At 54.5% G+C, this 27,668-nt stretch overlaps 1 protein-coding gene and 2 long non-coding RNA genes across 15 annotated transcripts in view; 2 read left to right on the forward strand and 1 right to left on the reverse strand.

Moving 5' to 3' along the window:
• The window catches only part of LOC105086277 (ribosomal protein S6 kinase alpha-2), a 375,469-nt gene that overhangs the window by 157,988 nt on the left and 189,813 nt on the right, over positions 1–27,668 (forward strand). The window lies entirely within an intron of this gene.
• The window catches only part of LOC135321467 (uncharacterized), a 49,156-nt gene that overhangs the window by 10,840 nt on the left and 10,648 nt on the right, over positions 1–27,668 (forward strand). The window lies entirely within an intron of this gene.
• Positions 12,071–18,171, reverse strand: LOC116154478 (uncharacterized). Its single transcript, XR_010381187.1, has 3 exons — positions 17,248–18,171; positions 15,575–16,618; positions 12,071–12,564 (listed from the first exon to the last, which is right to left on the reverse strand). It is a non-coding gene; the product is annotated as an uncharacterized LOC116154478 (long non-coding RNA).

Consider the following 27,668-nt stretch of genomic DNA (forward strand, 5'->3'; position numbering starts at 1 on the left):
GCCTGAAGCCTTTCGCTGATGTCTTCCTTTCAGAGCCTTCTTCGGTTTGTTTTATATGAAATGTCCAGCGTGTTAGTTGTCCTTAATGAGAGGATTAGGGGAAGAACGTGTGTCCATCTTCCTTCCCTTCCTACATATGTACTTCCAGGATGTAACAGAGAGAGACAGTGTCACACACACGCGCGCCTGATTTCACAGGAGAGGAGACTGGAGAGTACAGGGCAAGGCACGTCCTGAGGGGTAACACGCCGTGCTGAGGGTGGTGGTTGAGAGTACCTGTTGGTGGTTCCTGAGCGGACGCCTGGCGTGCTGCAGGGATTCTGGCTAAAGATTTATCTTTGTGCTCTGGATGCGAAATAAGGCTTAAAGTAAAAAACAAAGTTGGGCTGAATCTTCCAGGTGTTTAGAGACTCATTGTTAGGTTGACTTGCCTGTGATGATGCCAAAAGAGTATCTTAACAGCAGCAAATCGGGAGATCGGTCAGGAGAGGAGAAAAAGGCTTTGCCTGGTGATTTAAGACATGAGTGTGATCAAATGTCAGCTGCATTGGTTTCGTTAGGGTTCCACTGGTATTTTGAAAACTACGCTGCAGATTCTGGTTAAATACAGATTGTGGCATATATGAAACCTGAAGCCCTCTCAGGTGCTTAACGACGTCCTTCCGTTTGGAAAGTCATGGTTGTTCTGAACACGACGTGGACCTTTCAGCCCCTAATCTGCTTGCGGCTGCGATGAGTCAGAGGCAGACTCAGAAACTGAAGTGTTTGTTTGAAAAACACTTCTTGATGGTAATTAAATCCATCCTGGAGGACAGAGGGTGTGTCTGTCTCCTATGAATCCAGGAGATGGCGGGGACCAGGAAGACTGCACACAGTGGATGGCGAGTGGGCCACGGTCGGTTCGTCCCGCCTTCCCTTTCACTGTTGACGTTTCCGAAGCCTCCTCACCCACCATTCAGTTCCGTCTGGGATTCCAACTTTCCTGAGAAAAAGGGGTTTATAGAACAGCGATGATTAAAAATGGATCGTGGTTTGAGATTGGGGGGGAGCACCCAGCCATCCTAAGTCGGTTCCTCTTTTCTGTCATGTATTTGTCCTCAAGCAGGTGTCCTGTCTTTATTTCTGGCTTCAGGGACTTGTTCTTACTCCTCCGTTCATGGAAGTCGTGGTTTGTTACATCTGTGCCCAGCGTGGTGAGAGCCCCGCAGGCTTCGTCCCCGTCGCACCCCGACCGTAACCCAGGGGGGTGAGCGCATGGATTATGCCCAGTTTTAAGTGAGAGGTAACCCAGCCCCTGTCAGGATAAATGACATCCGGGTGACAGAGTCAGGGGCGACCCCAGTCCAGCTCTGGCTTGTGGCACGTGGGTTACCCCCCTCCTCCTCTTCTCTGATGGGAACAGGCTGAGCAGCATGTGACTCTGTTTCTTCTTCCTCCCCGCTGACTACGGAATTAGCTCAATAAAAGCCGCGGAACTCAATACATTTTAATTTTGCAGTACTGTTTATTGTTCTGTCCTTTCTTGCTCATGAAAATCAGTGGTGGGCACTTCGGTTCAGAAGTCACCTATTCCGATAATGTAGTTAAAGTTGAAAAGGTAAAGATTTTAGTTGTTTTGGAAAGTGAGCCATCGTGACGAACCCTTAGCGTAAGGTGACAGCCGTTCATCACTTACGTGGTGGTGCGGGTCTGCCTGGGGTCCCGGGCACGCTGCTCGTCTCCTGTGCTTCCGGTGGGAACCTTACAATGTTCTGTCCACAGCACACCATCGAGCGCCTTCTGTACACCTGGTTTTGTGCCAGAATCATGAAGCAGGAAAATGAGGAGCTGGGAGGAAGAGAGTCTTTGTTTACACCCAAAACATTGTTTTCTAATTGAGATACTGGAGACTGAAGCCAGGACCTCACGTGTGCTAAGCACGTGCTCTGCCACTGAGCCGTTCTTCTCCCCCTGAAATTACTTTTTTAACATCCTAATTATTTACAACATCCTGAAAAAGGAGATTGTTGGGTACGGCTTAAGTTTTTGAGAGATGGGAATTCTCTATGTAGAATCCAAGTAACTATTCTTAGAAGTCATTCAACTCTGTTATCCGATACCGAGCTTAATCCTATTATGTTTCCAACACAATTAGTCATGACTGAAATATACTGAGTTAAATTAGTTTTTTTCCAGATCTAATAAAGAACACAAGCATTTTAATGAACTAAATATGAATTTAATTGTAAATACAATTGTAAATACAGATGTAATTACACTAGAGTTTTTTTCTGTTGTGCAGTATTAGCAAGAAAAAGTCTCTTCTTTAAAGATAAGAAGCAATAATAATGAGTAATAATAATAATAATAATAAACAAAATAATTAGATAGTTCGTTTGTCAACTTCTCAATATAATCCCTCGTCACCCCTCACAATCCCCCTTTTTCTTGTTAACACCTCTAGTCTCTGTTTCTTCCATCATTTAAAAGTGCCCGGGCATTCGCTAACCTTTCAAGTAAGTCAGGACATTTGAACTCTCCTGTTACCTCCTCACTGCACGCTGCCTGTAATCCGGTCCCACAGCCTCCCCTGGAATTATTTCTAGAACGATGCTGTTACCTTTTCCTTAGTAAGTCGTCAATATTTACTCATTAAGAACTCTATCAGCTCTGAAATCATCTCCAGGTCCTGGTTACTGTTGAAGCTCTCCGCAGTGATTCCTGGGAAGGAAGCTGGGTGGCTTGGCCGTCTGTCTGGGGCGAGGTGGGGCGCTCTGACACACCAGACAGTTGCATTGCTGCCAAGTTTCATACCAAACACTTGGAAGGATGGTATTGAACCTACAACCAAATCTTAGTTTTTATTAAATTCATGGAAAGGCTAATATATTCCAACATAATTATTACACATAGTTAAATGATCAGATCTTAATTTATTTTAATATAAATATTTTTATGTTACTGTTCTGAGCCAAATTCTGAAGAAAAAATAAATATATTTCCTTGTGGAAAAAAATAATTTTGGAAACTGATTGTTCTCTTACCCCTGACCTGTAACTGTCTGGGTGAGGCCGAGCTGGGTCCTAATCCTGCCGACATCAGTGTCACTGAGAACATTTTATGAGATGGTAGACGTCACACCCCTGCCACGAGGTGGACACTGGGAGGACGCTGGCTTTCTTCTCCTTGTCCTGCTAACCCTCTTCTCTGAGCATCCTTTATTCTCAACTCTTCTGGGTAATTTTCTTCTGCCACAACACTAGTGACAGAGATCTGGGACCTTGTTCTATTCTGAGTAATGCCCATCCCCTAAACTGAACTCCATCTGAGTGGCTGGCACTGCTCCACCAGTAATTCTGAAGGCTGCCGTTTAACCTTGCAATGTCTTTAACAGCTTCGGATACAGTCTCATTACTACTGTTCAAGGCCCTCTGTCACACCATCCAAACAAGCCCCTTGTGGGACTTGATTTGACGTGTCCCCCATCTGGCCCCTCCTTACCAAGGGAATACGAGCCGCTGCGCCCTCTGCCTCCTTACACAGGTGTGTATCCTGTCCATTTCCGGTGATTGCTGTCACAGGGCGTGACTTTCCCCCGACCTAAGTAGTTGTCCCCGTGACCGTGTGCCCTGGGGGGCGGGTCTCCAGGCCGCACAGCATGGGATGGACAGACCGTGGATTGTACTAATACAGTTCTCATTCCTGCTGCTCGTCCTCCAGAGAAGGTACAGCAGGTTACAGAAGAGCTGCACGAGGTCCTTTATTTCTCCCCATGCTCACTAACCCTTTTTTTTTTTTTTTTTGGCTTAAAATAAATGTATTGTCTCCCAGTTCTGGAGGCTGAAGTCCAAAATCAGGGTGGCGGTCAGGTGGGGCTCCCCTGGAGCCCTTCTCGCATCCTCCATCTTCTGGCGGTGGCCGTCCTGCGGACAGCCGTGCTGGTAGCGGCGTCTCGGCCTCTGTGATCACATCGCGGCTCCCCGTGTCTCTTCCCACAGAGACTCGGGTCCTCTTGGCACAGGACCCACGTGGATGGCCTCGTCCTAACTCGATCACATCTGTACAGACCCTGCCTGCAGGCGAGGTCGTATGCGCAGCCCTGGTGCTGGGGGTGGGGGTTGTGGAGGGGTCATGTGCTCACGAGCTCGCAAACGCGCACAGCTTTGTGCCGTGGCTGTGCAGTGGCGTCTCTTCGTCCTACATGTCTCTGGTCATGTTAGTGAGTTGAGGGCGTCTTCTGATATGTCCAGTCGTGTAAATTTCTCTCGCTGCAAACGGTTTTCATCCTTTTCCTATTTTTTGATCGGGTTCCTCTCTCTTCTCATTGATAAGCACCTTAACCAGGTGATCATCTCTGTTGATACAGAAAAGGCCTTTGATAAAACGTCAACACCTAAGTTTGATAAAAACGACTCAGACCTGTCGTGTGCCGCAGACGCGTGCCCCGCCCATAGCAGCCTGTGCCTTATGTTCACCCCTGGTCAGACCCGACTCCGCCGGCGGCACGCGCGTCTTATAAAACACGTGCCCAGCAAACCGGCTGCGTTTCACGGGCAGCTTGCAAACGTCCAGATGTTGTTTTCTCAGAGCAGCAGGTGGTGGGGATGCTGGCTGTCTGAAGATGCATCTGGAAGAAGAGACTGACCTGAACCAGCACAGTCTGTATATTATCAACACCTGTTTATTACTGTTTTATCTAAAGATCTTCTTGTAAGTGTGAGGGGCATTTAAGTGTCTGTTATTATGATCTAGTTGAGCCATAACAACCTGAGTTATCTGGGAGATGGGGCAGCTTTTTTGCAGATGCAGCTCTCATCTCTTGTGAGAAATCAAGTCCCATCTCCTCGATTGTCTGTGAGGATGTGAGCCAATTTCTTGCAAAGAATGAGAATAGTATCCAGAATTGATGTAAGTCTTCTGAAGACAGCAGTGAGAAGAATGGAGTGTAGGACCCAAACCATGTTCCCACAGGAGCAAGTGTCAAACTAGTCCATGTTTTAAATCCGTCTCATTTCATATTCTCTTAGTTTATTTCATTCTCCTTTTGTCTGTTTCTCAAGTGGAAAAAATGAACACCTGAAGGCAGACAGGTACACACCAGGTTAACTGAATTGCAGACAAGAAATTGGAAGCTGCCCGCTTTTCTGAATTGTAATCACAGTCAACACTGCTTTGCCTTCTTAACGAAACCCTGGTTCTTAGATTTGACACGCTACGTCTCACTGTTTCGTCGTCTTTGTATTTCTTCCGTGAAGAAATTTCGAGCAATTGAGAGGAGAAAAGATGTGTTTGCGATGCCGCGCTCCGGGGGGCCAGCCTTGCTCCTGTGGCGCACTGCGCAGGGGCTTTCGCGCTGACAGACTCACTGCCCTTCGAGGCCGCGTCTCTGTCGGGTTGACGTGTGGCTTGCTCGGGCCATGTTCTGCGCTTCCTCAGGAAGGTGGCACGTGTATTCTTTGCACTTAGAACTGGTCTCAGCTCGTGTGACTTGAGCCCTGTGTACAAGCTAGAATGTCCGTGCAAACAAAGCTGTCAGCCCTCCTGTGGAGAAACTCACCTCTCATGGGGCCTGCGGTATCACACAGAGATAATTCACATTTGAATCATGTCCGGTCACCCCTGTGAGGGCATCATCGGGAAAGGGGGCTCTGATGGCTGTGCGGGGGGGTGACACCCACCCGTGAGTACACACTCCGTGGGTCGTAAACCCAGAACGGTAACCTAGGTGCTAGCGTGGCTTGCCCTCTTGCTTGGTGAGATGAGGCACGGTTAGAAAGTGACTGTGAAAGTTCGGCAGATGCAGAGACAGACGATCGCAGGGTCAGACCAAACAGTGCTGCACGCACGGGGCCCCAAAGGGCTGTGATTGGTTGCTGGAGAATCTGTGAGCCCAGGGTGACGTCCACAAGGTAGGAGGTGGAAGAGGTTCATCAAGGGAGGATGGGGGCACCGTCGCGTCAGGGGGAAGAGCCGGGCGGTGGGACGCGTCCCGATCTTCCCGGGAGGCAGATCTTACGAAGCAGGTATGGTGACAAAGTCTGAGGGAAATGACTCACCAGGAGTGGAGACGTTCTCTGTGCGCAGTTTTGGCAACGCAACGTCACATGGTCCTAGTGAAAAGGAAGATGGAGAAATGTTTCCAAAAATCCAGTCTGATCCCGCAGGCAGCTTCCAGGGGCTGCTGGGAAAAACATGGGCAGAAAGCAGACGTGCCGGTGGGGTCACAAATGAGCCACTCCCTCAGCACAGCATCGGGGAGAACCGGCCCCGACTTAGGGAAAGCATTTTCAGACACACGAGTGGTCTTACACTGTGCCTGGGACAGTGGAAAGTCAGGGGTTGTCGCACGTCCGTTCTGCTGTGAACGTGAGATCACGTAGGTCTCATGCAGTGACCACAGGAAGGCGGCCTAGGGCACGGACCCCCGTGTCTAAGATGAAGGCGTTACGGCGCCTGGCGTCCCTATGAGCTCCTCAAGGTCGCCGGGCTGGCAAGTGGCAGAGCCCAGACCCAGAAGACTATTCTCGGGCCCCCAGCTTTCTTGCTTGGGGACACACGGGGTAGGAGTCCTAGGAAGCAGAACCACGCAGTGTAAAGCCGCCTTTGAAGCTCAGCCTGGGTCCCGGTCTCCTGGCCTGGAAGGCGTTTCTGATTAGATGCGTATTTCAGTCCACGACTTTGTGAAATGAAGAGTGTCCGAAGCCCGTGGATGGCCAGGTGAGGTCGGTTCTGAAAGACCAGTGCCTGCCTTCCTAAAGCGGTGAACGTGACGGTCATCACTGGCCAGAGTCCAGGGCAGACGGTGTCTACAGATGACAGTTCACGTGCATCTAGGAAAGAAACAGCAGTTGGCTGATAAAGGACCGGCCATCTCAGGCTGACCGCGTTTAATTGTCAACACACAGATTGTTCCAGAAAATACGGTAGAGTCTTAGCCGTGGATGAAAGATGGAGTCACAGCTGTCAGACAGATTTGCCGACCCAAGGAGAGCGCACAGCGGCCGCGCCTGGCGGGACCACCAGACCCAGCGCACGCACTGCCTCCCACCCGTCCTCACCCAGAGTGCGGCCACACCAGGGCCTGAGACCGTCCCATCTTCGTGCCCCACACACACTCCCAGACACCAGCCTGCCGGCACCGCTCTCGCCCTCCACCCTGCCCCGCCTCCTTGCAGGCTCCCCTCAGGTCCCTTCTGCCTCCGTAACCGTGGACTGGGGGGCTCCTGACAACTCACCTCCCTTGGGACCCCCTCCAGCAGAGCCCACCTGCTGTCTCCTTGCCCCTCGCACCGAGCGCCCGGGGGCAGGTCAGCGCCCTCCCTGCCCTCCAGGTGGCCCTCTGCCCTCAGCCCGTCTGTTAGCTGGGAACTCCTTCTCCCCCTCCAGCAACAGTAGGAAAGTACCTTCCCCCGGAAAGGCAGTCAGGACGTTCTCGAGACCGTGTGATACCCGATTTCTTCTGTGTCTCACTCCTTCCACTTACTGTACTTGTGCTATTTTTGTTTAACTCTGCCCTCGCCTTCCCCGTGTTACATGCGCACACACGTGCCTCCATGCTCGTGCACGTGGACACACGGGCGGTTCCTCCGAGTCCCCCTCTTCTCGCCAGTGCATCTTTGTAACAGAGATGTAACACATGCTCCTGCCTGCTTCTTCCCTTCCTTTCAGTTCCAATCTGGCACTTAACTCCCTCTGTTTATCCACTCAGCACCTATTTGCTGAGGACCTACTACGCACAGATACTATTCAGTTCTCCAGGGCTGCCACAGTGAACACAGAAGGCAGGCGTCCCTTCCATCCCCTGGGAGGGACCTGCAGGATCCCCCTGTGCTTAATGCAGAGCGCCTGTTTCAGTAACGATACGCCCTAACCTGCTGGAGCAGAAAGGCTCCAACAGGTTGTGACTGACAGCGGGGAGCGCACTCTCTCCACAGGAGGTGAGCAGGAGGTGAGCAGCCCACACTGGCGTTGAAGCTCGGCTCCATGAGGCCAGCCAGGGACCTCGGTTTCTTCCATCTTCTCACCCCAGCATCTTTCAGAGTGTGGTGCTCGTCCATGGGGTTAAAAGTGGATGGTAACTTCATCTCTAATGAGACGTCCTGGGGCTACATCAGTTCCCCTCACATGTCGTTCACGTGAGCTTAGCCACGCGGCCACACTGGGCAGGATGGGAGCCTGGGAGGCAGGGCCTCCGCCAGGGGCCGTGCGCCCGCTGGACCCGCGTGGCTGTGAGTAGCTCTGGTCTCACTGCTGTTTCTTTGCTCCTGAGTTTATTCATAACGTTGGGGTGCCCGTGGCTCATATTAGTTTTTCTGGGGCTTTTGTGTGTTTTGTTTTTTACTTTACCATATTCCTAAACAATATCGTCCTTTTTTTAAAAAAAAATTGAGATATAGTTGATTTACCATGTTTCATGTGTAAAGCAAAGTGATTCGGTTATTTCTGTCCTTCTTCCTATCATCTCTCATCTACCTGTCTGTCTGTCTGTCTATCTATCATCTATACATCCATCCTGTCTATCTACCCATCCATCCTGTCTGTCTGTCTATCTATACATCCATCCTGTCTATCTGTCTGTCTATCTATCTATCGTTTTTTAGACTCTTTTCCATGATAGGTTACTACAAGGTGTTGAGTATAGTTCCCTGTGCTGTGCAGTAGGTCCTTGCTTATCAGTTTGGTATGTAGTAGTATGTATCTGTTAAACTTGTTCCCATTTATTCCTCCTCCAATTTCCCCTTTGGTAGCCATAAGTGTGTTTTCTGTATCTGTGAGTATATTTCTGATTTGTAAATAAGTTCATTTGGATACAAATTTCACACACAGGTGATATCGTATGATACTTGTCTTTCTCGTCTTTCTCTGTCTGACTTACTTCACTTAGTATGATAATCTCTAGGGAAAAATAAATCATCCCCACTTTGGCTAATGTTTTAGCCATGCTTATCCTGAGAAATAGAACCATTAAGACACACACAGACACACACACAGCAGAGAGAGAGAGAAAGGGATTTATTACAAGAAATTGGCTCATGTGATCGTGGATGCTGACAAATCCCATATCTGCAGCAGCAACTGGACACTAGGAGAGCCAGTGTGTAAGTTCCAGTTGAAAGCTGGCAGCCCTGAGACCCAGGAAGAGGCAGTCTTTCAGTTCAAATTCAAAGGCAGGGAAAGACTGATGATATTCCAGCTCAAAGGCAGTTGAACAGTTTGAGGGGTCTCTCTTACTTAAGGAGGGGTCAGCCTTTTTGTTCGATTCTGGCCTTCAACTGATTGGACGAGGCCCACCCATGGTAGGGAGGGATTGTCTGGTTTACTCTGTCCACTGATTCAAGGTTACTCTCCTGCAAAAACAGCCTCACAGACACGCCTGGAACCAGACATCTGGGCTTCCTGCCATCCAGTGAAATTGACACATAAAATGAACCATCACAGATGATCAGCAAGTGACAGGAAGATTTGCTATGATAAGGAGGTGGGGGCGGAGCTGTCTGTGCCATGGCTGGGTCAGAGGGGAAATAAAGAGTTCAGTTTGGATGTGTTAGTTGGAGTCTCCCGGAAAACAGTGGAATTGAAGTTTCCAGCAGTGAGTGGGTACGACTGTCTGCAGCCTAGAAGAGAAGAGGTAAAAATGGAAACACTGCCTGAGTGTGAAGGACGTGCCTCCAGCTCCGCAGCCAGGCTTCTGACTGTCACCTCTGCCTCTCAGTTCTGTTGGTGCAATAATGATCTTTTTAAACTACAGAACTGCTGGGGACGTTTTATGAGCAATCCGAGTGGACTTTAGATACTTGTGGCCGCAGATTTGGAGAGAAGGTCTGATTGAGGAGTCTACACGGACAGCCTGGACACGGGGAACAGAGGGTCCTCCTGGTGGCTTTGCGTTCGAGCTGTGTGGCCTCCAGCTTGGTTCTCCGGTTTTACGTTTCCTCAGGAGAGCCCCTCCCAAGGGTTCATGGAGATCAGAGTTTTAAAAGGACAGAAATAGAGTTTCCAAGGGGAAAAAGTGCATAAAAACACCATCAACAGTGACACTAAGAGTCCCTTCCTTGGCGACCACTTTGCAGCCCTGCAGGCCAGGGGCGGGACCAGCACCTCTGGTCGCGGGGCGGGGCCAGCCCCCCACCCCCCGCGCCCGCTGTCGGGACGCCAGGGGCCCGCTCAAGACAGGCAGGCTTGCGGCCGAACAGGTGGCCAGCCTCGGGGAGCTTGCCACCCAGTGGAAACAGCAGGCCCTATATTAAGTAAATGACCCCGAGGTGTTCGATTAAGTCAGCTGCTAAAAGTGGTTCTGACTTATCCTGGTCGCCAAGGAAGCGGGGCTGTGCCCTCGCCTCCCTTTCGGGTGATGCCCGGGGACAACCGGCCCGAATGTTGACAAACTCACCTTGGAGGTTTGCTCTCGGGCACGTGGAGGAGTAAGAGTCTCGATGTCTGAGGAGAAGGGCTGCGTGGTTCCCTGGCCGTAGTCGGCACCGCGTCTCACTCGGGACATGCTCTCTCGCCTCCGGCAAGCCTTCTCCAGAGTCTACGGGGCGCTGGTTAGTAAGTACCTCCGCTTAGGCTTTCCAGGAGCACTTTGGAGCGTGCAGGTCGGCCCCCAGTCCTGCTGGGGAGCCACGCCAGCCAGCCAGTGATGCAACGGCTTTTTATGTCATGCGTGACATTTGTGGCATTTCTTTCCTCCCTTCTTGGTCTTTGACTTGATGTGAAACGTAGAGGACGGTTGTTTTGAACATTCACGTTTCTCACTTTTCCTTTGTCTGGGCCCCATCTCATTCTCTCTTCTTTCTGTTTCCCTCCAAGCTGGGCTGGCGGAGGCGGCCCGTTCGCAGCGCGGCTGCTCTGCCCGGCGCCGCTTGACCTCGTTCTCGGGTTGCTGCAGGGTCGCTGCCCTCCTGAGTCCCTGCGCGAGTCCTGGTCACGGCTGAGTGCTTACAGGGTTTGTCCCCTGGTTTCTGTTCAGTCAGAGGGGGGCTCAGGTTACCTGGAACTTCGAGGCGCGAGGTCGGAGGAAGAGGAGCTGTGTTCACTCCTTTTATACTCTTCTCAGACTTCTTGTCTTCATCTTTCCTCTTTCTCTCCTCATTTTATTCCACATTTCTCCTTCTCCTCCCTCATCTCCCTTCCCTGAGACAGCAGACGCGGACTGTCGGCAGGAGGTGGGGTCCTCGCCTGGGCTTGGTCTGTGGGTCTTTGTCTCAGGACCCTCATGCCCCCCCCCCAGTTCCTCCCCTTGAATGCCATTTGATTTCACTGCGTCTTTGCTAACTTTAATTCTTCTCCCCCCAACGCTGGGTACCCTGTCCCATTACTGGTCCCAGATGAAGGAGATGGTGTTAATTGATTGACAGCTCTCACTGAGCATCGTGAATAGCTGCCTGTGGCCTGGGCGGCTTCCTTCCAACCTTCCACGCTTCTGTGGAAGAAGGATGTCATCTGTTCTCATCTGCGGAGAAGGATGTCACTCCATAAATAAGTCCCTGAACATACTTGGCCCAGGTCTTTGGAATGTGCCTTTGCCTCAAACCCGAGGAGCCTCCAGTCTCTTTGAAGATAAGCTATTTACATGGGGGTCCTTAGAAAGTGTCACGTATAAATGGTACGAATGGTGGATGGATGCAGACAAAAGGAGTCAGGTGTGTTCAGTGGTTAAGAAAGTGTCATGGAGAGGGTCAGACCTCCCTGGGCCCTGCAGGGTTGAAGCTGCCAGCGGGGACACCCCCTGAGGACCCCCCACCCCAGGCAGTGCAGCCCCCGTGAGGAGCGCTGCCTCCGCAGAGAGCGATGCCCAAAGCCCAAGGAGCCGTGTCCACGCGTCTGCAGTGGCCAAGATGATGGCGGAGCTGGGGGAGTAGGGAGCCCCCTGATGCCTGGTGGCACTCCCTCTTCTAAGGGTCTGAGCCCCACGGAGCCGGCTGTGGGCGACTGGACGTAACTCTAGGCCCGTCCGTGTCTGGCTTCCCGACACCCCTGGGGGCCCTGGTTGGCTCTCTGAGCTGACATGTCCGTGTCTACGTCTAGGATGCTCTGGGCCGGGAGCAGGTTCTGCGGGACAGGAAGGTTTGATTACTGCTGTGGACTCACCTTACACGTTCGTGTCAGAGCCTCGGGACAAGGGCCTCTGTGGCTCCAGCAGTGGATTCTGTCGACAGGCGTGAGCGCCCTGATGCGACCAGAGCGGGTGCTCCCAGACCACGACCGTTGCATCCGCCTGGCAGCTCCTCTCACCTTTGTCCCCCTGCTCCACTCCCACCATGGAACTTCCCCAGGTGGCCCACCTCCCAGGGCCCACATGGCCCCTCCGTGGGGAGGGACATGGTCAGGACTCCTGCTCCGCCAGCAAGACCAGGGGCCTCGGGGACGCTGGTGGTTCCACCCCAGCTTCTAGTCAGTCAGCCTGGAGGCTGAATACATACCTGGCAGGTGGTCCCTGGTCCCGGCCCTCCTTCTGCAGCAAAAGGCACCCTCTGGGGCAGATGGAGCCCTCCATCCCCGCAGCTGCTCCCGGATCCGGGCTCAGGTTCTCCCAGAGAAGGCACAGCGGGTGCATGGCTCTGTTCAGAGGTGCCAAGTATTTGCCTAGAAACGATGAGGGGGCTGATGTAAATGCACGGGGCTTCTGGCAGCTGACATGGTTGTATCTGCGGCCCCCCTAGCCTGCCCCGAGGCTGAGGTGACAGGGAGGGTCTGATCTGGGAGGAGCACTGGAACTGTCATCAGTGGAACGGGCCGGGCTCAGTCTCAGCCCACTCTCCGTGGCATCACTTGTTCGTTCAAGGAGATGGATGTTGGTTTTTACATGGGCCCGTTTTTTCCACTCTTCCTTTGTCAGATCGAGGGGACACACGCATTCATAGCCACGGCAGGTGCGCTCGGAGGTGTGAAAACATTCCAGGAACACGGCACGATCTCGTTCTCAACCTCAGGCCCCACTGGGTGTGAGTTTCCCTCCCTGTGAGTTCAGACATGAATCCTGTTTGCAGAAAGGGAACCAGTGCTTTTCCAGCAGAAGAAATAGAGTAAATTCACAAAGAAGCCTGGGGTGCATGGGGCTGGGAAGCCAGTGTCTTCACGGCATGGAGTTTCTAGGGCGGTTGTCACACAGAGTGGGGTTTCGAGGATGACACCGATCCCGTGACAGCGGGGAGGAGGCTGGTATGGAGGTGTCACTCGGGGGTGCTGGTTACATTTCAGTGGTTTCCGCTGTTTCCACTGTTGTTTAAAGTGATTGCTGCAGAAAGTGAAATGCGTCTCTACTCAGCTGACGTGTTCCGCTTGCATCCTGATGGCACCTCAGTGGCCGCGGGCAGAGCCCCTTTCTCGGGAAACATGGGTCATTTGAAAGAAACGGCCGAGGTTAAAAGCCAGCAGCCATGCGGGCCCGCTTGGCAGCTGCATCTTTGGGAAGCACAGGCTGCCTGCGGCCCACGGGCAGAGGGCCGTTTTACTCAGGAGGAGCTAGGCTGATGGGTGTCCGGGGGATCGCGGCCGTGAGACTGTAATTCGAAGTGATGAGCACGCTGTGTGGTCGCAGAGGGAGGACCGCTTGCCTCTGGGCCGCGTCCAGTGCCACATGCTGCCAAACACACCCCCAATTTCCAGAGCCCGGCCCTGCTCCCGGATGAGTGAGCTTTTCTGAGCAGGGGAGGTGGTGTGGGTGTGGGGTCTGCGAGGCCGCGTGTCGGAATCTGCAGCTGGAGGGATGGGGCGCTGTTGGGGCCCCTGCTTCTGGGCCTGTCCTGCGTGTGGGGAGGACGCAGGACCCCAGGATCTGTTCCCTCCTGTTTCCCTCGACTCACCCGCTCTCTGCTAACCCTGAGGATCGGGGCGTCTGCCTTTGTCTCTGTCCCCACCTTGAAGGGGTTCCCTCTGCATCATGAGCCCTCACCTGCTTACTCTGGTCTATGCCCAGGTTCCTGGATGGCCGTGACTTCCCAGGGCTCAGGTGTGCGTGGCTGTGCAGGTGTGTGCAGGTGTGCACATGCAGTGTGTGTAGGTGTGTGCAGGTGTGCACGGGGGCTGTCTGGGGTCTCACGCTCCCGGGACCCCTGATCGCTGTGCTGGTCTGTTTCCTCTCCCACTTTAATTCCCACCCGTCTCCCACAGCTGCCAGAACAATTACGTTCTCATGCCCGGCCTCTCCCTAATTCACCGACTCCAAGATGTTAGCAGAGCCGGTTAATCTCGCTGGACCTTAGGTTTTCAACCTGGAAAGTGAAGTTGGGGTAAAATCCAAGGTTTGTTTTTTATCGAAGTGTAGCTGGCTTACAGTGCTGTGTCAGTTTCAGGTGTACAGCACAGTGATATGGGGCTTTTTGCAGATTGTATTCCACTATAGTTCATTACAAAACATTGGGTGTAATTCCCTGTTCTGCACGGTAAGTGCTTGCTGTCTTGAGGTCTAAAATTCTGATTTTCTGCTTAAAAGACAGCTGTTTGCCGTGTGCCAGGCACTGTTCTAAGTGCCTTTCACATAACAATTCACTTACTCCTCCTTCTTAGGAGGAGGTGCAGTGACTCTCCCCTTTTACAGATGAGCACACCGAGGTGTGAGATCAGCTGTTTATCCATGAGTGTCCTGGTGTGTCTAAAACTGTCCCAAGCTCACCATTCATTCAGTACTATGTCGAGGGGCTGACCTGGGGCACTTCCTGGACACTAAACAAAACTGTGCTTTTCCTCTGTCACCGCAGCTCCACTCTGTCAGCCTTGCCCCCATTCCCTCTGTGGGGTGTCATCTCACTGGCAGGGGCAGCATTGGGTGCCCCTTGGTTAGCTGTCTTTCTTCCCTCAAGACCCAGGGGTGAGACGTGGCCTCCTGGCTCTGCTCTGTGCTGAGTGGGCAGGAATGGTCCTGGAGAAGCTACCTGAGTGTTGACTTGGGAGGAGGGGTCCTCACCTCCAGCCCATCCGGGGTCCCTGCCCTCCTCAGGGGTGTGGCTCTCCTGTGGGATGCGGTCCCCTAGCCAGGACCTGGGGAATGAGGGCACAGCCACCCCTCCCTCCGGCCCCGTGTCCCTGCGGCGCAGGAGGGCCACCCAGACAAGACCCAGCTCCTTTTCCAATCCCTGCAGACGCCCAGCCGCGCAGCTTTGGCGGGCAGGGGAGACGGGGCGGGGCTTCTGACGGGCAGGCAGGGAGAACCATCACACCCATCGTCTCACAGGGAACCCAGAAATCCTGCAGACTTTCTACCTCTAGGGACCCCATCAGCTGTACCACAACCAGGGCTCCTCCAAACCCGGCACCTACCCCTCCCACCTATGCCCAGAAAGGAAGGCCCCTTTCTCTGCCTTGAGTCCCATCTCCCCTCCCACCCCCCCCCCCAATCTCCCTGCATCAGATTCCTCTCCCTTCAGGAGGCAGAGCTCTGCCCGCCCAGCTCTCTTCCCAGACTGGGCAGTCAGGGCTGGGGACGAACCCCTGCCAACGACCTCTCCCCGGGACTGCCTGGCGGCCGCGGGCCTAAGCACATCTTCAGGTCTCTCTCCTGCTCGAGCATCTGGAGCTGCCCACGGACGCACCCACAGGCCGAGAGTGCCCCTGGGGAACGCGGTTACACGTGGCCATGCTCACTGCTCGCACAAACCCTGAGAACACGTCACACGGGCCGCGTCCACCAGCCGCTGCAGCTTGTCAGAGAGGGTGCTGCACATCCCCAAGTTCAGTTCGTCTAAGCGCTCGTGCTTGCTGTTTGGTACAGGAAACCGAAGTCTACCAAGCCACGTCTGAGCAGATAAAAGTGACTGGATCCGCGCAGTCCACATACTCCAGGGAACTATCTTAATAGAAAAATAAATACAGTGACGTCAGATGGACACCAACAGTTTAATACAAGTTTTTTAACAAGCTCTTTTCCTCCAACCCCCTCCTGCTCGTTCCTCCATTTTAGTGGTGGGAAATCCCTGCCCCCGAGGGTCCCCCCGACTCCTGCGGCCCCAGGAGGCTGCTGCCGGTCTCCCCGTAGTGGGCACTGCAGTGGCGCCAGTTCACACTCGGGTTGTGGTCTGTACTCTCCCGGCACTTAACTGCCCAGTATGGCTCTCAGCCTCACTCTTCTCGTCTGAAGGGTGGGCATCATGAGGGTGCCCACCTCGTGGCCCTGATGTCAGGCTCGGATGAGACAAGACAGGGGAGCAGTGCTGCTGCCCTGCACACAGTAGGCGCTTGGCACTGGCGGCTACTGACGTGATGAGGGGCTGTTCCATCGTCGGAGAGGGAGGAACTGGGGGAAGAACCCCCAGCTGTGACGCCATTTCTCGGGCTGGAGAGGGATGGGCAGGAGTGAAGGCGGGGCGGAGACTTGCCCGTTGACCCCCCCCCCTCCCCGCCCTGTGTGTTCTCACCCAGCACAGGGCGGGGCTGCTGTAAACGCGCCCCGAGCCGCCTCTCCCTGGACTCAGTCCTTCCGCGCTTGTGCCTGGACGCGACTCTCCCACGTCCCTGTCGCCTTCAGACCCCTGAGGAGGGAGGTGGGAGTGTCGCGGGGGCCAGCGTGCTTGCCACCGCCGGGCACCTGTGTTGACAGCTGGCAGCCCAGCAGAGACGAAGGAGCGCCCGCTGCAGACACGAGGACGGGCACGGGACACCTCCCGCGGGGCTCTCGGCTGGGCTGGAAGCGCGGACGCAGAAGCTGTGGACACGCAGATGAGAGAAGCGTAATCTGGGGCCGTCAAGGCAGGCTTCGTGGGAGGAGGGCGAGCCTCACCGGAGCAACGGGCTGGGCCGAGGAGGGCGGAGAGGAGGGCACCGCGAACGCCCGGCGGGGGGCGCCAGGTGCCGGGGGCGCGCCCGCGTCTGTGGGCGGAGCACGGGCTGTGCGGGGGGGTGGGGGTGGGGGGGGCTGTGCGGGGCGCCGCCGGGGGCGCGTGCCGCACGGGCGGGTCGGCCTCTCAGCTCTCCCGCACGTGCTGAGGCGGGAAGGAAGCCAGAGGCTGAGGGCCTTTCCACTCTGGCGCTAGCGGCCGAGGTGCGCGGGGCAGGAGGCACCGCGGGAGAAGCGCCCGAGCACCGTCCCGGCATCTAACCCCTGCGGCGCCGCCGCCCCCCACCTGCGTAGGGCTGAGCAGGAGGGCCCCTCGGGGCCGACGTCTCCCCTCCCTCAGAATCCCTCTTAGGACACAAATCCAGCGTTTGGGGGAAAAGTGTTTGATGCCTGTTCATGCCGGGAGGTAAAGCTGATGAGGGCTGGGGGCGAAGCTTCCTGGGGGCCCTGGTGGGGTCCCGGGTTCTCTGGGGCAGGCAGCAGCCTGGGAGGGTTACCTGGCTCCACACAGCCCGATGACAAGGCCTCCCAGGAGCCTCCCTCTGTTCCGTTAGGTTCTTGCAGGACGTGTGAGGGGCTGATGGTCCAAGATGGCACTTGGGCTCCATAACCCTCTGCTGTGAACCTTGGTGTGCTCTGGGTCGCCATGCGGGAGGAGCTCTCACGAAGGAGAGAGGACATTTGCGCTGGATGCCTGAGGCCAGTCTGCGGACAGACCCTGAGAGGCCAGGGAGCACCCCATGCTCCCCAGACCTCACTGTGCATTCACATACCTGCCCGCTCCCAGTCTCACGGTGGGAGGACTGGCTTCCGCCCGCCATCCAAGCCGTGGGTCGCTGGCCCTGAAGGTCCAGCGCTCCCGAGTGCATTCTCCTCCCGTGGTCCCCAGCCGAGTGCGCTCCGGTGGCCTTTCTGTGTGTGCAGTGACTTCCCTACAGTGATGCCCAGCTGGGAACAGGGACGTTTGCTGATCTGTGGGGGGAGATGTCGCAGTCCTGGATCGCCCTTCGGTGAATCCCTGATTTATTACAAACGAAACTCTGCAGTGTGTGACCACCTAAGTAATTAGGTAGATTTAAAACTAATCGCTCTCACTGAGACAGCGTTACGCTTTTCAGATCTCTGGAACCGAGGGAGCGTGGCCTGTCGACTGTCCTGGACTCCGGGAGGGGACGTTTTGTTTCCTGTTGACTTGCTGCTGGATTTGGAGAACGTTGTTTTCTTTCTTGCCTTTTCAGTGTTTTCTCCTAATTAAGAGAACAGGAGTGTGTCTGACTTATAAAGTTAAAGCCTTTGGAGAACTTAGATGTCTGAGATCTGCAGTATCGTGTGGACACAGAGACGCTGTTCGCGTTTGCTTCTGTTTGTTCTGTGTTGAGACTGTTTGCTTCCCTGCTGACAGAGGTCCCCCGGGAGCCCGATTGTTGGTGAAGCGGGGCTTGGGGCGAGGCATGCATCCCTTCCCCAAGAAGTGCAGCTCGGTGACCTCAGGGCTGGCTTCAGCAGAGACACGAAGAAGATACTGAGTCCTGGGGCCTCCTAGCCAGGGACACGGGAGGGGCAGCGGGTTCACCCCTGGAAGGGCCGTCGGCGGTGTCAGGGCTCCAGGCCCTGCTCCTGAGGGGCAAGGCAGGACTTCTGTCTCCTCGAGGGGGGGCCACCAGGAGGAAATCTAGGGCAGAAACTGAGCAGAAGCGCATTCCTGGCCCTGGAGTCTTGTGGTGGCGGAGAGTGGGTGGTGGGAGGAGCCACCCAGGCAGTTTCCCCTTCAAGGCCCAAGTCGCAGGTGTAACCGGCAGAGAGAAGGCTCCGCCTTCCCGGGGTCCAAGCCAGCCCTGGGCAGCAGGTGTGAGAGAGGACTCGGGGTGGGGGATGCTGGCGGGGCTGCTGGCGAGAGACTCACCCCCTCCGCCAGGTTGGAGCTTGGAACTGGGGCCTGGCCTCCCATGGGGCGATGACTGTGTTTGTGACACAGCCTCCCAGCCGTCCCTGCACCTCCTTTTGCTTGGGAATCGAGGGTCGTGTGTGTCAGGAATGTAGACGTCGGATGTGCAGCTCGCAGTGTCTTTTTGTCCTGGAATGTTGAGTCTGTTTCTTATGTTCAGAAGATTCTTCAAAACCCAGGCTTTTAAGCTGTGGAGTCTTGTTTATACTTCGGATTTCTCCACGTGCTTATGGGCTAGTGTTTTGTGGGATAGATCTTTCGCTCTTGCTCTAAGGCTTGCTGCCTTTTCTCTCTGGCTTTCTCTCTCACTCCCTTCCTGTCTCTGCTCTTCACTGCAGAACAGTGACTGGCTTAGAGCAGGAGCAGTTAGGAAGAGACGGAGGAGACGAGTGGCCACAAGGACAGAGCAGTGCTCCTGATTCCAGCCCGCTGGGTCCGGGCACAGGCAGGTCGCCCCAGGACTAGCGAGGAGATGGCCGTGAGGCTGGCGCATTTTCTGATTTTGTGTCTTGCTGAAGCATGACCTGCGTGGCTGTTTGCAGAACGTCTCATTTTACTTATAAGTTCTCTTCTTGGCTGAGCCCTGCGTGCTATCTCAGACTTTCTAAATTTGCATTGTCTCACTTAAATGGCAAATCTAAGTGGAAATGTTTATAGTCAGCCCTCCGGTATCCACAGGGGGTTGTTTCCAGGGCCCCCACGGGCACCAAAATTGGCAGATACTCCATTATATAAAATGGTGTCATATTTGCACACAACCCCCATGCATCCTGCCACATACTTTAAATCATTTCTAGGTTACTTAGAATACATAATACAATGTAAATGCTATGTAAATAGTTGTAAATACAATGTAAATGTTGTCTAAGAGTTGCCAACATGCTGCAAGTTCAAGTTTCATTTTCTGGAACTCTGGAATTTTTCTGGGTATTTTTCACTCCTAGCTGGTGGAGTCTGAGGATGAGAATCCGTGTGTGCGGAGGGCAGGCTGGGCTATTTTTCGCTGTGTTGTGCCTTAAAGAGCAACGCCTCCTGCTTGCTTGTCCTTTCGTTTACGGCTTATTCTCCAGACTTTACTGTGTGGTCGGCTCTTTGTGCTGGTTGTTGGTCATACGGTTTTTGTAAAGTGGACGAAATTCTATGGAATTAATATTTATGATTTAAAAATTACGGCTTTATGCGCTAGCGACAGAGATCAAAAATTATTCTAATAAACAATAAACTCACTTGTGGACTAGACACCTAAATATGCACAGTTCCTGCGGTTTTAAGCCCTTTTGCCCCACTTTAGAAATCCATCTGTGGTCACCGAACGTCTGCTCTGCGCTTGAGTGCGGACCACGGCGAACTGCGGCGGGAGAGGCGGGAAGTCGGGGGCGAAGACCACACTCTGAGCCTCTTTTGTTCACTTCCCACCTGGCGTCTGATGCGGGTCTCCTGGCTCCTCTGAAGCTCAGTCTTGCACCTCGCCCCGTGGCCACCCCGCCCCCACCACCGGGCGCCCAATCGGGAGTCGCAGCAGTTCCCACGTGCCGGGTGAGGAATGAGAGCGTCCACGTCCACCATCGCACCTGTGGGGCCGCCCCACCTGGACAGCTCCCGGCTCTCCCAGGAGAAGCAAACCGGCTTCTGTGAAACGACGGAAAGAAGAAACGACAGCAGAAAACTGAGTATTTAAATTGCTTCCAAGTAAAACAAAATTTAGAGAACACGTCCGGCTGGATTATGGTGGAATACGTCTTCCTATGTTCCACGGACTTTCGGTGCATCTGGAAGAATGTAGCTTTGGAAGAATCTGATTCCACAGTGGAAGGATGCAGACACAGTCAGGGGGACGAGGAGATATTCTGCAGGATGGGATGGGCTTTCCATTCCATCGGAGCAGAGAGGATCTGAGCCCCTGAGAGTAGATGAGAGCTGGAAAGCGGAGGGAAATGAGGTGGCATGTGAGGGGGACGGGGGTGTGGCCCCCAAGGGGGCTGGGTGGGGCCGGAGACTGCGGGGAGACCTCACAGGGCACGCGTGGTGTCCCCGAGCTGTGAGCATGGCACAGGTAGGGGTCGCCGTATGGGATTAGTTATGTATTTGCCCGGGATTCCAGCTACACCTGAGCACGTGGTTTTAAAGGTGACTCATTCCGTGCTGCTCTGGGAGTGGTTTTAACTTCAGAAGCATTTCGAGAGTCGAGAGTCGTAATCTCTAGCAATAATCTACAACCACAGTCATTTGCTTGAGGGGTTAAATCCCTTCCTTGAAAAATGAACTTGGTGGTAAGAACTGCAAGCATGTGTAGAAGAGAGTTGACCAGACCTCCACGTCCCTGTCCCAGACGTACAGCTTCAGAATTTATCAAGTAAGGGCCAGCCTTGTTTCGTTTACGCATCTCCCCTCTCTGCCCAACCCCGCCCCCACTCCAGTTTATTTTGAGGCAAATCCTAGTGACCATGTAATTTAATCAAAAATATCCTCCCCTCACTTTTTTAAAGGATAAAAACTGAGCAGCATCAGTACCTGCTCAAGGCTGGTAAATACAATGGATGTGGACAAGTTTATTATTTTCAAATTCTCTAGAGAGATCTTGTGCCTCCTTCCGTGTGTCCCCCTTGCTGGTCCGGCCTCCTCCGTGTGAAATCCTGCCCGTCACCCCAGTTCAGGCTCCGGGGAGGACAGCCACCCTCTCCCACCTCAACTAACCCAGCTCCATGGGGGAACTGCTGAGGTTTCCAGAAGCCCTGTCTGTGCCAGGTTATACATTTTCAAAAAAAGCGAACAACGATATAGACATTTCCCTAAGTTTGGTAGAACTGAGTACATTTGTAACAGGAGATTCCACCCCCCCAAGTTAAAACTACGCGGAGGAGGCGTGCAGACATTCCAGCACGTTTCCTTCTGTGCTGGGCTGTGGGGCGACCCTGCCTGGGACTCCAGTGTCTGCAGCAACTGGTGCATCAAAACCTAGAGGCGACGGGAGAAAGCGTTCGGTCGTGATGAGCGGGCTCGTCAGCGTGCACAGGTGTAAGCTGACAGAAGTTTGAATCTGATTGGGAGCAAACATGTAAACTCTCAGAAGCATTCACATCGCAACATGACAGGTGACGAGGGTCACTCTGAGTTCGGGGGAAGCGTGTTATCGGGTGGGGGTCCAGGGAGCCTGCTCTGGTGGGCGTGGCACAGGGACACCCCCAAGGGGCTGAGAGGGCGGAGTAGGAACAGTCTGGGATCTGCCTGCTCGGGGCAGGTGAGATCTTACCTCGATGACTTTATCTTTTTCAGTTGGAGTGTGGTTGACTTACAGTGTTGTGTGAGTTTCAGGTGTACAGGATAGTGACTCAGTTATGCATCATACATACACATTGCCTCGGTGACTTTAAATGAGAATAAGGAATTAGAAAGTGTAATAGGGAACGAGGGGCCCCTGAAGATTTGAGAGCGAAAGGACGAGAATGGAATTGCACTTCAGTGATGAATCTGCTGCATTTTGTACGGGAGACCGGGGAAGAGTTGTTTCACAGCTCAGGAGAGAAGCGATGGGGAATACGGAGGGTCCGACGCAGGTCTGCCCGGGAGCTGCGGCCTGTGGGCAGTACAGTCCCTGACTGAGGCTAAGCCCGTGTGCACGCAGCTTCGTGTTCTTGCCTGACAGCTCCCTGACCCCGAGAGAAAACCAACGGTGACCTGGAGACGCAGACACAGCCCTTCCTCGGGGAGCGGAGGAGACCTTCAGACCCGAGCGATCTGAGAAAATACGGCACTAAAGCCGTAACTAAACGGAATGAGTTGAAGAGGAATAGTCAAGGGAGGATGCGTTCTTCCAGATTAAAACCGTATTGCTGGGAGAAAAAGAGAAATTGGGGAAATGCTGAGGGATTCTGTTAGTATGAAGAAAACAGATGCAGACAACACGATCAAAAGAGAAGGAAGTTAATTAGATCTTCATCTGTCGTGCTGGGGAATCCATCGCCTTCCTGACTCACAGATGGGGAAGGTACCCGCCCATCGTCCACACCCGTGGAGGGAGCCACCCAGAAGGGCTGACACCAGGGCCGTGTGACCCGGCAGCGGGGAGATGCCACGACCTGCTGTGTGTCATCAGCCTTTCTGTTTTGTTAAGTCGGTGGGGACCTTATGCCTGTAGGACCCACCATGAATGGTTTTAAAGGTACCTTATGAAGGGAGGGCGTCACACAGGGTGGTGACACTGGGAGCGAGCTGGGAGGTGGGACAGCAGGGACTGAAGGTGCAGGGCTGGGTGGGGTCACAGGATCCCCTCCCCAGGTCAGGTGAGGGGCAAGGTTCTGCGTGCTTGCCCGGAGGCTCTCTGCTGTGTCTTCTTCCCGTGTCCTTTAAAAACGAGAAAGTGGGTACTGACGCCGACCCGCCTGGTGCCTTTCCTCCAGCTGGGAGAGTGCTGGGTGCAGAGCCCGGCCGTGGGTCTTGGAAGGAGGAAGGAGGAGCCACAGCCTCAGGGCCTGCTGCCTGCTGCTAGTTCACTCTTCATGTATCTGTTAGTGTCAGAAATATTTTGTAGAAACACATTTAAATAGTGTTCTTTGCGATCACAGTGCTCATTTCTGGTTCACGTCCCACTCCTTTTAAGTAGGAGCTCTTGTTCCAGAAATACTCCCGAGCCGCTTCCTGGATTTCCCGCTCTGTGCTCCCAAGTCCCGGACCCCCTCCTCAGCATCTTCCCTGCCAGGGCATCGGCCGGCTGTTCCGGGGCCAGTGGGCTTCGCAGCCGCTGCCCCGGGCCCCTAGACTCAGCATGATGACGACTGGCCATCTCCCTCCCTCCAACGGGTCAGCCGTTGCCAGGACCGGATGGAAACGCGGTGTTTACCTGTCGCCTGGTGCCTGGCCAGACAGCGTCCTGCTGAGAGCCCGCCTGTGTGTTCCAAACACCGCTGTCCCTAATCAGAGGCCACCAGTCTTCAAATAAGAGCCTTCCTGTTTCCCAGAAATAACTTCCTGAATGCATTATGTTGCTTTCTTTTAAAAAATAGCCCATTTGTTGACATGGGTGACAATCACAGATTGTCTTGGTGACGAGCTCTCCACATTTCCTGTTTTCGGACTTGGCATGGGTGTCAGTGCACTGGTGCCCGGTTTTCTTTATCAGAAAGAAGAAGCCATGTTTACCCAGAACTCTCCCCAAGGATGCCCTCCCCTGGGTGCCGGCGGGCGCTCCTTGTGGACAGGAGGGCACACAGAACGGGCCACTGAGGGTGAGACACCTGGGCTCGTTTATCTGACAGCGACCTTTTAGAGCAAGCACACTGGGTCCGAGAGACCGGTCAAGGCTATGTTTAGAAAATGGAAGTGGAAAGGAAACTGTGACTGCCTCGGGTGGAGCCCGCACGCCCTCTGCCTGTGCACCCTTGGGCCAGCGCACATCTGCCCTGTGGACGCACGGCTCTGGGAGGGGTGCCTGCAGGCCCAGGCAGAGGCTCCGAGGGCCAGAGCCCCTCCACGAGGTGCCTCTCGGTCAGCGCTGCTCCAGGTCCTTGTTGGGTGCCCAGAGCCCAGCAGGCCCATGGCTCCTGCACTGCCCGCTGGGGCCAGCAGGAGCTGCGTGGGCAGAGGCTCCCGCACCCATGTCGTGTCCCAAAGGCCTTTCCCTGCAGAGCCCCAGCTCTCAGGCCAGCTCCCTGCAGCCCTGAGAGCAGCCTTCTGTGACGTGTATGCAGAAGAGGGAGGCCGAGCATGTGGGGGCGCAGAGGGGCTCAGTGTCCTAGGACCCCACGTGGCCCCGTCCCATCTCGAGGGCCCAGCAGTTCCAGGCTTTGGCCTGGTAGTAAGTGTGCACAGGATGACTGATGGAGGCGGGGGGTGAGGTGGAGCGGGGGAGGGCTGGGAGAGACGGGGGGAGTGCTGTTCTGTGCTGCGCCCTCTCCTGCCCTGTTCCCGTTCCTCCCAAAGCCAGGGCACGAGAGGGCGTGGGGCCCACTTCTGCCAAGGTTTCTGCTCAAGGCAAGCATTTGTCTCTCAGCCGAGGAGCTTCCCCTCTGAGAGGCTGGAACTTCCTGTCCTGCACACGCAGAGCCCAAGGCTTCCTGGGATGGGAGGGGAAACCGTGTGTCCTCAGATGCTCTGCGGTCCCACGAGCTGACCCCCTGAGACTACATCCTAGTGCGCAGTAAAATGCACTCGGCCATCACAGTCACAGCAGGTCTTCGAGGGGAGTGAGCAGCTCCTGAGTCTGCCTTTTCTGAGATCGAGGGAAGACGTGGGGAGATCCCGGTGGAATATTGTCGGAATATGAAGGTGACATTCACCTGCCTGGACTGCACTTAGAGAACCAAGGCGATGATTTGAAAAACTTCTGCCTGATCACAGCTTGGTGCCCAGAGCTGAGAATTCAGGAAGGAACGGGACTTTGTGTCTTGCTGTTTAGTATCTGTGGGCTAATTAATTACACTTGTTGTCTGGAGAGAAACGAACAGATGCGTATTATCAGCTGGCTTATCTGCCCCGAGTTTTGGTGAAGCGTCACTTGGGCTCAGGATTCCTGCAGTGTTTCCCTGGGTACGTGTCCTCAACCCCCACACCCCCACCAGGTTTCTGTAGTCTCCACTGATTATACTTCACAACAGTTAGTTTCATTGGACTTTAGGATATACACACACACGACCTACACTTCATCACTGGCAGGACCCTGCAGAGTTGCGGGCTGGGTACCCGCCCTGACTTGTCAATCAGGATGAAGTTGGGGCGGAGGCTGCGTCCCTGTGACCCCTGACCTCAGACCCTCGGCACCTCCCTCTCCACTGAGAATCAACTTTTCTGATTCTGCCCTGTCCCACTGTAAACCTGAACCTTGGAGAACTCTAACCCTGATTCTGACCTCGGAGGCTGCTGGCTCAGATGTGCAATTGGAAAACCCAGCCTGCCCCTGAGGTCCCTGCTTGGGCTGGTCCAGCCATCACTTGGCCTTGCTGGGCAGCATCTCCTGGGCTCTGTGACCACGTTTCTCACTCAGCCTGTGTCTTCACCCAGACTTTGCGTTTCTCCCTTCACTCCACTGACTTCAGAGCAGAGAGGTGAGAGCAGGAGCTGGCAGGGCTGACACAGCACCCCGAGGCTGTGCGATGCCTTTTCCCATTGTAACACCTTAGCTGCGCTGGCACCTTGCACGTGAGAATCTGTCTTTCAGTGCAAGGGCGGCTCCCACTCTACCATCCACACACCGCTGGGGGCTCCAGGAGGGAGTGGACACCACCTGCCTTGAAATTTCACATCAGCAATTGCAGGTGGGTGAGCGGTTGGCCAGTCGGAGTGGGCAGGGGGCTCCTGAGAGGCTGGGAGGAGCGGCGGCTGCAAAGGACGCAGCACCTGACCCTCATCCCAAGGGAGGAGCGGGCGCAAGAGGTCAGGCCCTGCATGGACCCTGATCTCCTGCAGGAGAACATGGCAGGACTGCCCACGGGGCCTGGAAAGGGCCGAGGCAGGAGCCAGGCCGGCCCAGGATAGGAACCTAGGATCAGGCAGCGTGGGTGACCCAGCTCCCAGCCCCCATCTCTCAGCCCCACCCGCCTTCTGTGCTGGACTCCATTCCTCTTGCCAGCTGCCACCGCAGGCCCTCCGACAGCTGGGGGACAGAAAGCACCTGCCCCTCCTCTTCCACTCCTTATCCTGGCACTGTCACCCCAGCAGGGCCTCATTACTCTGGCAAGAGCCGTTAGAACCCGTTTCTGGGTTTTATTCATTTGTTTACTTGCCACATCCCCAGAGCTGGCCTCATAGTGTCCCTTCAGGAATGCTAGCCCGGCCGGCAGTCCTCCCTCCCCGAGGTCTGGCCATCCCCTGAGGTCCTGGCACCGGCCAGCAGCAGCCTGTCCTCAGCCGAGTCCCGGCCCCGGGGGGCCCAGGTGTTAGGAACTCCAGCCTCTTCCCTGGGCTCCCCAGCCTCGTTACCAGCTCTGGGTCGTCTCCGGCACCCCTTTTGCCTTTTCAGTCTTCCAGGACTTATTCAACCAATTTCCTACATTAAACACTTTCTGTTAAAGTAACTGGCGTGGTTCTAGCATCCTGATCAGCCCTGAGTCGTCCAGATGCCAGGACTGTGCCCGGCTGAGGGGAAGCGCACGTCCAGACCTCTGTGACCTGGGGATGAAAACGGCCACAGTCAGGCTGGAAGCAACGGGTTCTTGGCGCTGAGCCACCCTGTGCACGTAGGGGCAAAGTTCAAAGGGCCTCTAGGCCGGGGAGGCGATTCAGATGGACTCGTGACCCCAGCTTTTCAGTTCTGGACTGTAGACAGCCTCTGCACCCTGTGTCTTCTGCAGTTTCCAGTAACCCTCCATCAATGCTCTGTGGTCTCGCGGTCCTGGCTCAGCTCCCCAGAAGCTGTCTTTGCCACTCTGGCTTCCCACGGCCCGGCTCCTGTGTGCTGTCTTCTCCCACCAGGGAGATTTTGTTCAGTGGGTGGTTGGTTACTCGCTTCTCAAACATCTCCTGGGCTCTCATGAAAGACCCTGTTTTGTTCACACCAAGTCGTCTGGACCCCTTGTCCTGAGCGTCCAAATTTCATCTCATTCAAAAGGCTTCACCAGTGGAGGTGAAGTTGTTCGTGCTGCTCTGTTTACCCGCACTTTCTGTGGCACATGCTTCTGCATTTTCTCGGTGGGGGGTGTTCAGCCAGCTCTTTCTGACCCATCCAAGTGGTCCACCATGTGGCAAATCTGAAACCTGCCGTCTGTGAATAACCGTGCATTCCTCTGATGCATTTTGTTGACTCAGTGCCTTGAAATTTGGCCTGTGTGCCTCTTCTGTGAAGACATCAGACGGTTTAGATTTTAAACAAACGCACTCACCACCACCAAGTTTTGATATATATCATACATCCAACTTCTGGCTCAAGAGCGTGCTGAAACAAAACAGCAGGACAACAGGCCGTTCTCGTCGAGTGTATCTTCTCTAGTTTTTAATCCTCACATTAAAAATATTGTGTTAAAATACACGTAACATAAAATCGAC

This window comes from Camelus dromedarius, chromosome 6 (assembly GCF_036321535.1).
Source record: "Camelus dromedarius isolate mCamDro1 chromosome 6, mCamDro1.pat, whole genome shotgun sequence".
Classification (NCBI taxonomy): Eukaryota; Metazoa; Chordata; class Mammalia; order Artiodactyla; family Camelidae; genus Camelus; species Camelus dromedarius.